Source organism: Fragaria vesca, linkage group LG3, assembly GCF_000184155.1.
Source record: "Fragaria vesca subsp. vesca linkage group LG3, FraVesHawaii_1.0, whole genome shotgun sequence".
Taxonomy (NCBI): domain Eukaryota; kingdom Viridiplantae; phylum Streptophyta; class Magnoliopsida; order Rosales; family Rosaceae; genus Fragaria; species Fragaria vesca.
The window spans coordinates 17,046,039-17,059,952 of NC_020493.1; positions in this window are offsets into that span (position 1 = coordinate 17,046,039).

A 13,914-nucleotide genomic window follows, 5' to 3' on the forward strand; every position below is an offset into this window, starting at 1 on the left:
AAAAAGCTCATATGAGTAACTCCCAAAATATTAACTCAACAATCCCAACATCATATATAATTAAAATTGGTAATTCCTGCATTAATTCAGGACTCACCTAAAAGCAAGAGAATTCAAAAGAAACAATTAAGAAAAACACAATAATTCAAAGTCACTCAAAATCATAAATAAAACAAATAATTAAAAGGAAACGCAACAATTCACAATCAAATAAATCAAAATGAAATCCTGAAAAAAGGCATAGTTCAGGAAATACTCAAAATAAGGAATTTTAAAAGACAACATATAAGAACATTAAACAGCCATTTCTCTATTCTTACTTATGAGTTCGCCAACACTTAGTCATCCCCCATAAGTAACCAATAATGTGTACTCATGGGTTCGTCAACACTTAGTCATCCCCCATGAAGTACCGACTGACAGACTAAAGCTCTATACTGACCGTAACCAATCACCCGGCCAAGGCTTGGTTCCCGGTCCACCACGAAGTCTCCTAATCTAAGAATCACCACTAAGGCGCACACATACACAACTAATACACAAAACCACACGAAGGCACGCATTCAAATACTCTCCCATCATAACACTTATCAAATCACAAATTAATAATATAATCATAACCGTAACCAATCACCCGATTAAAGGCTTGGAACCCGGTTTGACTATTTAAACAACAAATCACAATACAAAATATATCATCGACAACAACACAAGAGCACTTCATAAATTATATCTTTCTGCCTAGATATATTTATATAAACGAAGACATAATTATTCCCACTAGAATAATATATCAACAACCATATTTCAACATCACAATATCACATGATCGGAAGTCCTTTTGAAAGATTTTATTTTACCAGAAAACTTATCTTCACTTACCCATGAGCCGTTGACGATCAAGCTCATTTATTTTTAAAACAAACATCATTTTCCTTTAAGGACAACTTCACAACTAACAATAATAAAATTATAAAATAAACTCGGTTCCTTATGAACCCATGTGAGATTTACTCACAATATCAAAATTGCATCATAATTATCATCAAAACCATTACCATCGTCATCATAACAATTATTATCATAATCATCATATCATCAACATTTCCATCAACATTATCATCATTATCATTAATCTCATCATCATCAAAATAGTCATCATAACAATTATCATCATCATCATTATCAAAATCAACATCACAATTCATCATCATAATCATCATCAAAATCAACATCATAATCATCATCATAATAATTATAAATATTTGGTCCCAAAGTGGACCTTGGTGAGATGTTACTCACCTCAAATCCAGCTGCGTCTTCGCACGCAGAATACAAGCATATACCACAAAACCACACTCCATAAGTCACCTATTAACAAAATTAATAACTTAATAACCACTTAAGCAAAAAAAACATTTCACCCTTAATAAGCCTTAACCCATGATTTGCCCAAAAAGGGAAAACCTTCTTCCGAGACCTCTCAAGGTCGTCGAACACTTAACTACCTTCCCCCACTACCTAACTTTGGATTCTCCTAGCTCAACACTTCGCACATGTCTACAATAACAAAGAATTTAACAAGCAAAACTTATTCAAACTTGACCTAATCTCATAATATACCAACATGCTCACAACAACAAAAACTAGCTAACCAAAGCAACTAAACCTACACACCCTACCCAACGCACAGCCACGCGCCACCACCGGCGGCGACAAGTGGGCCCACGCGTCACCCTACAACTTCACAATTTGGCCAAACACCCAACTACAAACTTGAAGATCACAACAAATAAAGCACTTTTCCTACCTGAGCCTAAGTCCAACTCGGCTTTAAACCGCCCAAAACAGCCGCCGCAAGCTCCGATCTTCACTCTGCAATTTGGGGTTCAAAAACCCAGAAATGAGTTGCAAGGGGTGGTTCAAACATGCTAGGAAGGAAGAAAGCTTCACGAAATGGGCAGCCTCACCTCCCGTCGCCGCCGTACACAGCCGGAACGCCCTCGGGTCGAAGTCGGGTCCACCACCCTCCACTGCAGCGTTCGATTCTCTCATACCCGCTTGAGTCGTCCTCACCCACCTACACAGGAAAGATCACGCCGAGGAGAGGAAGAGTTTCCGACCGGTGCCGCCGTCTGAGTCCGCCGGAGTTGGCCGGAAAAATCGGGTCGGGTCACCGGGTCCGAGTCTAGTCGGCTGGAGATTTTGAACTCTCTCAGGGTCGGAGAGAGAGAAGGAGAGGGGAAGGTTTAGGGTTTCTGAAAATAATGAGGACCCAAAAGAAAACTTTCCTATTTATCCTAAAATTTCCCGAAAAACACAAACTTCCGTTGACCAAAACTTTCTCATACGAAATCCGTTTTACGCGTGCCACTTGTCTACGAACTCGTATCGTCGAACTCTACAACTTTCATGAAGGAAGTTTCTCGAGAAACCCAACGAATTAGAAAGTCAACTCTTAACCCTTCAAAACCATAAACCCTTTCGAGTAATTTACGCGTCCGAACACTTCCGCTCTTTCTTCGAACCTCAAAAACACATTAACTTGTAACTAGAAAACTCCTAAATAATATTATAAACTAATATCAAATTTCCGGGGTATTACAGTTTAAGAGTTGGTCTTCTTAGTGCCTTTTTATATTGTTTTACCAACATAAGTACAAGTTGAGGGTGACTCTAAGATTCTCATCGACTCTATCAATAAATGCATCAATACGCGGTGGCATATCTAAACAGTTATCCATGATATTATATGATCAAATATATTTATCTGTGAAAGAAGCGTGATACTAATATTTGTAATTTTTCTTTTCTATTTGTTTTGAGTATGTATACCTATGGGGTGACTTTCAAGTGCAAACTTCAAAGCGTGGTTTTCCCTTTCTTATTAAGATGAAATTTTTTATTACTACAAAGTAATCCTCAAGAGAAAGCGCATCAATTAATAAACCACAAAAGACTATCACAACACGCTTAGCTAATACATGGTTTGCATGATTACTGCGACATTTGAGAATTTATGTTATACACATGATAATGTTATGATCAGATTTAGTATCGATGCATTATTTGAAACGTTTGAATTAATATATTGATCGATGATGAATTATTAGTCCAATTAATTCTAATCACAATTGTTTAACAATTTTGGTCCCAAATTAAGAGGCTGCTAAGAGGCTTAATAAGTATTTGCCGATTTCATGAGTCGAGACGTGGGTGGTCAGTGGTAGGAGTTGTATATAATGCCGCGGCCGCCGATCTGGTACCTAGAAAGAGAACTTAGCAGCCAACTAATTAGCAAACCCATGGCACACCGGCTGCACCAACAATATTGTGAAATGTAAACACAATATGGATGAGCACCAAATATAGAGATACCAAAGATGCTCATTATATTAAAACGGGGTGCAGTTGGTTGTAGTTGATATATCGTAACTGTTGGACTAAAAGCAGACTAGTCATGAGGCAGGTCTCTTAGAAAATTAATTGTGATTGCATGAGGAGTAGTAGTAGTAGTATGACTAATATTAAGATAGAGTTGAGTTGGTAAGTAAGAGGGGCTAATGTAGGGTTGAAGTTTGGCATAATGTCGTTATTGTTCTTGTGGTTTAAGGAGAACACCTCATGTTAAAGATCACGTACATTATTAGTTATAACTTCCTAATCTAACCTATACAATAGTTACATACAATAGTTGTGGATGGCCATAGAACTTCCAAAGATATGTTAACGTTAAATACAATTGAAGAAGTACAATGATACCGATTCTGCATATCTCTGCTGCCCATTATGTGGTATTTGTATAATTTTTTTTTTTTGCGAATCTTATTGTTGAAGTACCAAGTGATCAAAGGCACACTACAAACTGATCAAAACGGGGAGGCATGAAGTCTAGGGTTTATTGAGGAATTCCCGTTTCAGAAATTTGCTCGTATATGCATGGGGCTTCATGCCTGCCTCTTTTGTTTTATTTTCTTCTGTCTTCTCCCCCATTTTCTCTTGAATAAACCCCAATAAATATTCCCAAGACCTTCCCATGCATGTTTCCCTTTCTAAGGTTCAGCTAGTTAATTTTACCAAGCTCTAGATCTGCCATTTTTTCTGATATATGTACGTACCCTTCTGTTTTGGTCTTGTGTTTGGAGTTTGGTTTGTCCCTGTCTTGTTGTTTCTCTTCCTGATTGTGCATGGTTGTAAGCTCGATCTGCTATTGGATTTAACTGAAGGACATATCTGTTTCCCAAACAAAAAGAAAACCTTTGGAATTTGTTGGACTCAAATGCTTATATAGGTGCCGACGTCCTACAGTAATTTTAGGGTTCTAATAATATTATCGGTATATACATGTTAGATCTACTTAGTAGAACTACTATAGAATTCTATGTCAAACTAAGATTGTTCTATGAAAATATTGAAACCTGATTGATTGATGTTGTCCATTCCTTCTCCAAGATTCACACTCGATACTTCTTACATTGATGGGATCATGTATTTATAGAAGTGTTTTGTGCTCTTGCAGGGAAATCAACTGTTTGTATAGCAGTTATATAACTGTTGGTAACTTTCATGACAGTTCCTTCCATCAAGGAACTGCTCATAACCTCTTATCTATTCAGACAAGTATTTATCCTAATCAGGGTATAAATTTGAATGTTTATATTCAAATTGGATTGCATTAGCTAAAGCACATAACTTAGTTAATTCACTGATGTTTATATTCAAGTCCTAATAACCTGTTTCACTTACTTAGTCTACTGTGCAACTCAGTTGCGTATAGACTTCATATATCTAGTTCTAAGATCTTACAATCTCACACTGAACTAGATATATATCTAAGTGTAATATGAATCAGATTATTACTAAAGTGTGCACTGGACTTTAAACAACATCATCCAATTCTCAAAGTTCCTGTCAATTGAAAACAGCTGTACTGAGTTACAAAAATTTCAATGTGTTGATAACACAAAGTTTCACGCAACCACAACACAGAATTACAATCACATGAACTACCACAAATACCATGTTCTGCAGATGCTTATATATATATTGTAATCAGCAATGATCTAAGCATTTATTGATTCCTAAAAATCTTGGAAATTTATCTATTGCTAACCGCATAAAACTACTGATTCATATCAGTACTATATGTATACAGAATGTTTATGCAGACATAAATTGATTAATGAAATATAAAACATTAATATGAAACAAAGCAATAGACTTGAATGTGATATATAAACCACTTGAATATTGTAGTACTTCACAATACTGTAAACATAACACAGTAAACCTACAAATCCAATATCTTAAGCATCAATACTAGACAATACTCCCATTTTCTTAACATGCTCCACAAAACAACTAACTGGTAAAGCCTTTGTCAAGGGATCTGCCAGTTGTTCTTTTGTCCCAATTTTCACAACTTCAATCTCATTATCTCGAACACTTTCTCTTACTGAAAAGTATTTCACATCCACATTCCTAGATGCTGAAGTCCTTTTGTTGTTCTTTGAAAAGAAAACTGCTGCAGAATTATCACAGTAAATTGGCATTGGTCTTTCTGCAGAATCAACAATCTTCAACCTTGAAACAAAATTTCTAAGCCATAATGCATGAGCTGTGGCTTCATATATGGCAATATACTCAGCTTGAAAGGTAGAGGTTGCTGTCAATTCTTGCTTGTTGGTTCTCCATGACACTGCTCCACCAGCAAGTATAAATATGTATCCAGATGTTGATTTTAAATCATCAGGATCTTGCTTATATGAAGCATCTGTGAAGCATTCCACTTTCAACTCTTGTTCTTCCAATTTTCTGTAAACTAACAGATGATCTTTGGTTGCTTTTAAATACCTTAATACCTTCTTCCCTGCAACCCAATGTTCATGTCCTGCATTGGACTGAAATCTTGAAAGCATGTTGACTGCAAATGCTATGTCAGGCCTTGTGCAAACCTGTGCATACATCAAACTGCCTACCAATCTAGCATATGGAATATTTTCCATGCCTTTCCTTTGAAAATTATTCTGTGGACACTGGCCTTTGTGTAGCTTATCCCCTTTTGACATTGGTGATTCACCACTTCTCCCCTTTTCCATGCCAAATCTATGCAGTACTTTCTCAATGTAATGTTTCTGTGATAGCCCCAACACACACCTATCCCTGTCTCTTTGAATCTCAATGCCAAGTACATAATGTGCTTCTCCCATGTCCTTCATATCAAAACTATTTTGAAGAAACTCCTTTGTCGATTTCAACAAGGCAATACTATTTGTAGCAAGCAGAATGTCATCAACATATAAAATCATAAATATCAAACTGCTCCCACTAACCTTGCAGTATATACATTCATCAAGTTTGTTCTCCTCAAATCCAAAATCAGTAACAACTTTGTCAAACTTCAAATACCATTGTCTAGATGCCTGTTTCAAACCATAGATTGACTTTTTCAAATTGCAAATGTTCTGCACATCTTGTTCAAATCCCTCAGGTTGAAGCATATAAATTTGCTCTTCCAAGTCTCCATTTAAAAAGGCTGTTTTGACATCCATTTGGTGTAGTTCTAGATCATAGTGTGCCACCAAAGCCATGATAACCCGAAAAGCATCTTTGGTAGAAACAGGTGAAAATGTTTCATTGTAATCAACTCCTTCCTTTTGGTTATAGCCTTTTGCAACCAGTCTAGCCTTATATCTTTCAATCTTGCCATTTGCATCTCTTTTGGTTTTAAAAACCCACTTACATCCTATAGGCTTCATGTCTTCCGTTCTTGTAACCAAATCCCAAACACCATTCTTTGACATACTCAGCAACTCATCCTCCATAGCCAATTTCCATTTTTCTTTGTTCACAGATTGCATAGCTTCTTTGTATGATTTAGGGTCGTTATCTTCTCCCAAATCAAATTCAATCTCAATAGCATAGACATGATAATCATCAGAAATTGCAGATTTCCTCTCTCTATTTGATCTTCTGACTGGAACTACTTCTTGAACTACTACAGGTTCTTGCATAACCACATCATTGATATTCTGATTGTCAACTACTGCATTTTCTTCAACTTGCACAATTGCTTTCATTTTGCTCATCTGGTTCAACTGCTACTGGAATTTGATTTGCAATGACCACATCTTCCATATTAATATCACCATTTTCAACAACTATATCAGGATAAACAAACCACTCTTCAAAAGTTTGTCCATTTGGTGATGTGCATGATGCATCTTCAACAATCTCATTCTGATCAAATAACTCATCATAGAATACTGCTTTGTTGGTTTCAAAAATTCTCTGGCTCCTCTTAGAATTATAAAATTTGTACCCCTTCGATTTTTCTGAATATCCAACAAAATAAGCTGATGTTGAGTGTGAAGCAAGCTTTTCCTTTTGCTCCACATCGTAAGCTTTAGCCTCTGCCTTGCATCCCCATACATGAAAATGATTCAAACTTGGCTTATAACCATGCCACTGTTCAAATGGAGTATTTTCTACAGCCTTTGTAGGAGTTCTGTTACAAATGTAGTTAGCAGTCTTCAATGCTTCTCCCCATAAAAACTTTGGAAGCCCTGATCTTGCAAACATGCATCTCACCATGTTCATTAATGTTCTGTTTCTTCTTTCAGAAACACCTATTTTGTTGAGGTAGTATAGGGTGTGGTGTATTGAGCAATAATTCCACACTCTTCTAAATATAAAGCAAAAGGACCTTTGTGTTGCCCCTTTTCAGAGTATTTGCCATAGTACTCTCCTCCTCGATCTGATCTGACCATCTTAATCAATCTCTCAGTTTGTCTTTCAACTTCAGTTTTGAAAATTTTAAAACATTCTAACACCTGTGACTTTTCTGACATAAGATATATATAGCAAAATCTTGAGAAGTCATCAATAAAGGTGACGAAATATGAATTACCACAGATGGTTTGAACTGGAAAAGGTCCACACACATCTGTATGGATCAAATCCAACAGATGTTCACTTTTCTTAGAATGAAAATTTCTGGAAAAAGTCATTTTGCCCTTAAGACAGTCTATGCAGGTTTCAAAATCATTGAAATGCAGGCAAAATATTCTGTTTAATTAACTCATGCAATCTAGGTTTTGAAATGTGTCCTAACCTTTTGTGCCACAGAAAAGAAGAAAAACTTTCTCTATTCTTTCTTTTGACACCAGAAATCTTTTCTATAGAAAACACATCATTTGAACTGCTGTGTTTAGTAAAAACAGCATTAACACAATTAACATGCCAATAATCATCAATAATATCAGCATTTCCAAAACAAAGATCATCTTTATAAAACAACATCCTAATATTATTACTGGAGAAGTTAAAACCATCTTTTACAAATTGAGAACCAGATATTAGGTTTCTCGTTATTTCAGGGATACAATACACATTATGTAATACTAGTACAAACTTATTCCTAAACAATAACTCGACAATTCCTACAGCTTGAACTACAACTTGTTGTCCACTTGCAGTACAGACCTTGGTCTCACTCCTGTTTGGGATTGTTATTCTTGATAATCCCTGCATAGAGTTCACAATATGAATGGGAGAACCAGTATCAAACCACCAGGAATTGTCAATTTTAAAATCATTTGACTCAACAGAAAACACAGGTTTAAATAAAAAGTTACCTTTCTTATTCAGCCAATTTTTGAAACCATCACAGTCCTTCTTGAAATGTCCAACCTTCTTGCAGAAGAAGCATTTCACTTGACCATGATTGAGAGATTTTCCCTTAGTTATGCCATCAGATTTCACAGGGTTCCTTGATGAACTTCCCTTGAAGTTCTTTCCAAAGCTTTTCTTAGAATGAGGCTTGTAATTGATAGGGTTGCCCATGTAGTTAATGGTGACACCCTTACCTCTCTTAAGCACCTCAGTCTCCTCTTGAACACAGATGGAAATAAGTTCATTCAGACTCCAGTTCTCCTTCTGCGTATTGTACAGACTTTTCAGATATCCATACTGTTCAGGCAGTGAATTAAGCACCAGATACACCAAGAATGAATCTTCAACAGTCACATTAAGCCCCTTCAATTTTCCAACAGTGTCAATTCCTTGCAATATGTACTCTCTGATGCTCCCTTGTCCATTGAACCTCATTTTGATCAGTTTGTTCATGAGATTCCCAGTTTCAGCCTTATCAGATTCTTTGTACTTGAGTGCAATGGAATTGTAGAACTCCTTTGCATTGTCACTGTCTGGTATTCCTCCCTTCACAGCTTCAGTCATTGCCTTCTTCATGCAGATCAAGGCCATTATGTTGTGCCTGTGCCACTGATTATACTTGTCCTTCACTTCCTTGCCAGCATTAGCAGCAGGTTCCAGTGGTGGATCCTCCTTCAACACATGGTCAAAATCCAGGATTCCCAGGTTCAATTCGATGTCTCCCTTCCACTTCTTATAGTTCTGTCCATTGAGCAGTTCAATCTGGTTGATGCTCATTGAGAAATGCATTGCTGTAACATGTATTGATCATTAGTATGGTACTTATACCATATCTTAAAATCCCAAATGCAATTTCAACAAAATATGCATTTTATGCAGTGTATATACAAACTTACTTTACATATACATATCAGCATACTAATCTGAACATAATTTCTTCTGTGGAAGCATATCATAATTCATATAGCATGATAATATCTGAATATCTATTTTCCATAGAGTTTATTGATGCATCTTTACTGTTTCTACTATGGTAGCATACAGTTAAATGCATTTGTTCTTAATATGACAGTTCAGAGTTTTAACATGTCAATGTTTTCATGACTACTGTGGTAGTATATGAATCTTGAATGAAGTTTATTCATTACCACTATGGCAGCATATGAATCTGAAACAAAAATTAACATGTATTCTAATACACATATATATCACTACAACATATATTTGCAGTATAAAATCTATTTTACATGCTGTGTCATTTCAAAACGATGTACAAAAAATAGATATAACAACACATTTGATATAGCAGCAATACATGTAATCCAAGAATGAACGAAATACTAAATGTGTCAATCTTAATTTGAGCATAGTTAGCTCTGATACCAATTGTTAGATCTACTTAGTAGAACTACTATAGAATTCTATGTCAAACTAAGATTGTTCTATGAAAATATTGAAACCTGATTGATTGATGTTGTCCATTCCTTCTCCAAGATTCACACTCGATACTTCTTACATTGATGGGATCATGTATTTATAGAAGTGTTTTGTGCTCTTGCAGGGGAATCAACTGTTTGTATAGCAGTTATATAACTGTTGGTAACTGTCATGACAGTTCCTTCCATCAAGGAACTGCTCATAACCTCTTATCTATTCAGACAAGTATTTATCCTAATCAGGGTATAAATTTAAATGTTTATATTCAAATTGGATTGCATTAGCTAAAGCACATAACTTAGTTAATTCACTGATGTTTATATTCAAGTCCTAATAACCTGTTTCACTTACTTAGTCTACTGTGCAACTCAGTTGCGTATAGACTTCATATATCTAGTTCTAAGATCTTACAATACATGCACCCTCGATCGAGAAATCAAAATATAATTCATGTGGCTACAATGATCGATCACCTGCAGCTTAAAAGGCTATCTTAAGGAAGCAGGTAAAACTGAGCTATGTAAGAGACAATATCAATAATATGTATGAGAAGAAAAAAGGACGAAGACTAACCCAATTCACAATTTACCAAAGTTCAGACTTCAGAGCATGCCATAAACCACTGATCGATCTAATCTGTTCATCAAGACCCTATACTGAAGTACCAAATTCGTTTAGAGGCATCGCATACACACAACGTGCCTCACTCAACTATAACCACATATAAACGACTCTTGCTGTGCCAAGAATCGTTTGCCCCACTATATATATAGAGTGTCAATACTTATATGCATTAAACTGATATGTCACGACGTCCTAGCTAGTGGCCTGGGTTCATTTTGTACGTGTGCATGCCCAAAGAAGTTAGTTAATAGTTTGGTCATATCTTACAAAAACTTTAGGTCCCCTTAATTGTCACATAACTTCTCGAACATGTTATATATATATGTACGCTTATGAGCAACAAACATGAAGCATTTATAATAAGGTCAAGTACTTGAATGTGTACATCGATGTTAGGTTCAAGTTTTGCAACATAGCATCTCCCTTGCACTTCTCACAATAACAGAACATTACCCAAATACGTAACAATGTAATTAATCCTTTGCGTTACATTATTTCGTGTTATATATGTCTAGGTATATAACACACACTTCATTACTTATACTTGGTGATCAATCTATATATGACGAGAATTATAGTTATATGTATGGTATGCTAATTAGTCTTGTCAGTGAGAGTGTGCAGGCGGTGTACAACACTAGCTACCAAACTATGATCATGACTTTCGGATACTATTCTTTGGATCATATTTAACCAATTAAAAATCTCAAATACAGTTAATTAGTTCACTGACAACCAAGAAAAATTGAAAAGAATTAGAAGAGGTGGCATGCATATATGGTTGGCCTCTTTTGTAGCTGTAATGTTCACTATTTTATGAGGACGTGCTTTACTTAATTTTTTGCTAAATATAAATTGGTTGCAGTAGAAGATCGGTCGAAGAAGACTTGGCCTCGAGTGGCTCTCAAGTCATCACAAAGCTTCAATTCAATTCTCAACAATTTTCTGCAGTGACATCTCAACTGTTCTAACTAAGTGGCATGGCATGGAGTGCGCATCAAGTCCCCTCTACTTCACTACTACTACTACCACTACTACCACTTGGTCGACTTCGATTCAATTCACTTGGGCCATCCACTTTTCTCCAACTAAGTGGAGTGATGGCTAGCACAATAACATGTTGCTATCATCAAATATAAATTGGGAAAAATATATCTAATTTTTATATATTCTGTTGGTGCTTGATTTGTAGTTTCTTTGACCACTCATATTTGAGCTATCTATCTTAGCTTGCTTGCTTCTTCCAAATTGCGTGCGGATACATTATGGCACCTTTTCATGCTATTCTAGCTACTTAAGGATATTATGGGTCAAACACCACTAGTTGATGCCCAAAAAGGACAGAGAGAGTTGATGAGTGCTCCGAACGAAAAGGTAAGTTAGATCCATATTAGCTACTTTATTCCAACTTATAAGGCCTCGTTTGGTTGGTGGAAAGTTATATCCATGCTATCTAAGATAGCAAATTATCACATTTTGATCAAGTAAATCAATTGGATGAGTAACAGACCCTAGTTTCAATTTTATCTTCTTGAGGTTTAATAGTAACTTCATTTCGATCCTTGTTTTCTCAATTTAAAAAATTTACCTCTTGATTTTTCTGATTTTCATCCGTCGTGTCAATCTGCTAATTAAGATTTCGTCTGTACCAATTTTTGCAATAGAAATACCGATTTTGGCATAAGATAATTAAACCGTGTTCTTAATTTTTTGTGTGTAAAACTATCCAAACCGTACTAACATATAAAAAATTGGCATATTTTTTCTAAGGTTATAGTTCTTCTCGATTGTGATTTAAAGGGGATGAAGGGACGAACCAATGTTGCGTAATGGAAATGCATATGGAGTAATATATAAAAGATGAGATTACAAGTAACCTCTACAGCATTATTCTCTTCCTATATTCTTTGTTTTGTCATGATATATCTTTGATTTTTTTATTTTTATTTTTTTCAGTAAACTGGTCAGTGCAGTAGGATTGGTCAGAACAAAGAAAAAGAATATCTTAGTTTTGGTACACCACCTTCACATTCTTTATCCATGGATGGCTTTATAGATCCCTTTTTTGAGTCGGAACAACAGCAACAAGTGTGCATGCCCGATTAGCAGAATCACACACAAGCTTAAGCTTAAGCTTATTTTACGTGCCTCACACGACTAATTGATCGCTTACATTTGTTAACTAGAAATTTCGTTTGAAGCTAGCTAATACGTACGTGTCCAAAGTAATCAAAACTGTTTAGCCAAAATTGCTTAGAATAGTTTTGACCATAATTTGATTGCCAAAACAGATCACAAATCAGGGAACTACGATGTCACCAATGGTCCAAACCCTAATCAGCTTCTGGCACTAACTTAAGTTACGTGTTAATTATTTCCTCGATCTGGCATCTTTCAAACATGAATTTATTCAACTATTAGGTATACAATCCCCAAAGGAGCACAATATGGAGATTAATTTTTGGTTAGGTATAGCATGTATATCCAAGAGAATTTGGTTTCGGGTTGAATTGGAAGTCCGGCTACCACAAACTAAACTACTACTCCTAATCAATGCTCATAAACATCTCAATATGAGTGATTCGATCGTCTGCACTCATATTCCATCTTATCCCCATTCATTATTTCTCCCACACTTTTGCAACCTAATTCAACCCTAGTATATATGTATTCAAAGTCGAGCAATTAAGTCTTAGCGCACAGTTTGTCACCTCTTTCAAAGAGAGTAGTGACATATTTGCTTCGTAGAAACGTTTTCTACGAAGAAAATATGTCGTTGCTCTTACAAGCATGCTTTCATTAATAGAGTTGAAAGAGATAGTAAGCTAGGGTTGCCAGACGCGTACGTTCCTCCTCCGACCTTTTTTTCTCAAGAATTTATGCCTTTAGGGTGCCCAAGCAATGAAATACATGTTATTATTCTGAGTTTCTGGGCATGTTTGCGTTGCAGAAGAAGAAAAGCATATGCCTAAAAATGCTCTAGTGGTGTTTGTCGGTTAGATAGATTCGAGCACCACCGTTCCAACGGACATGAGTATATAGCAGCAGCATGCACACTACTCATGCCTCATTCAGATATATATATATATATACACCATTATATATATATATATATATATATATATATAATAAATATATATAATAAAATAATATATATATATATATATATATATATATATA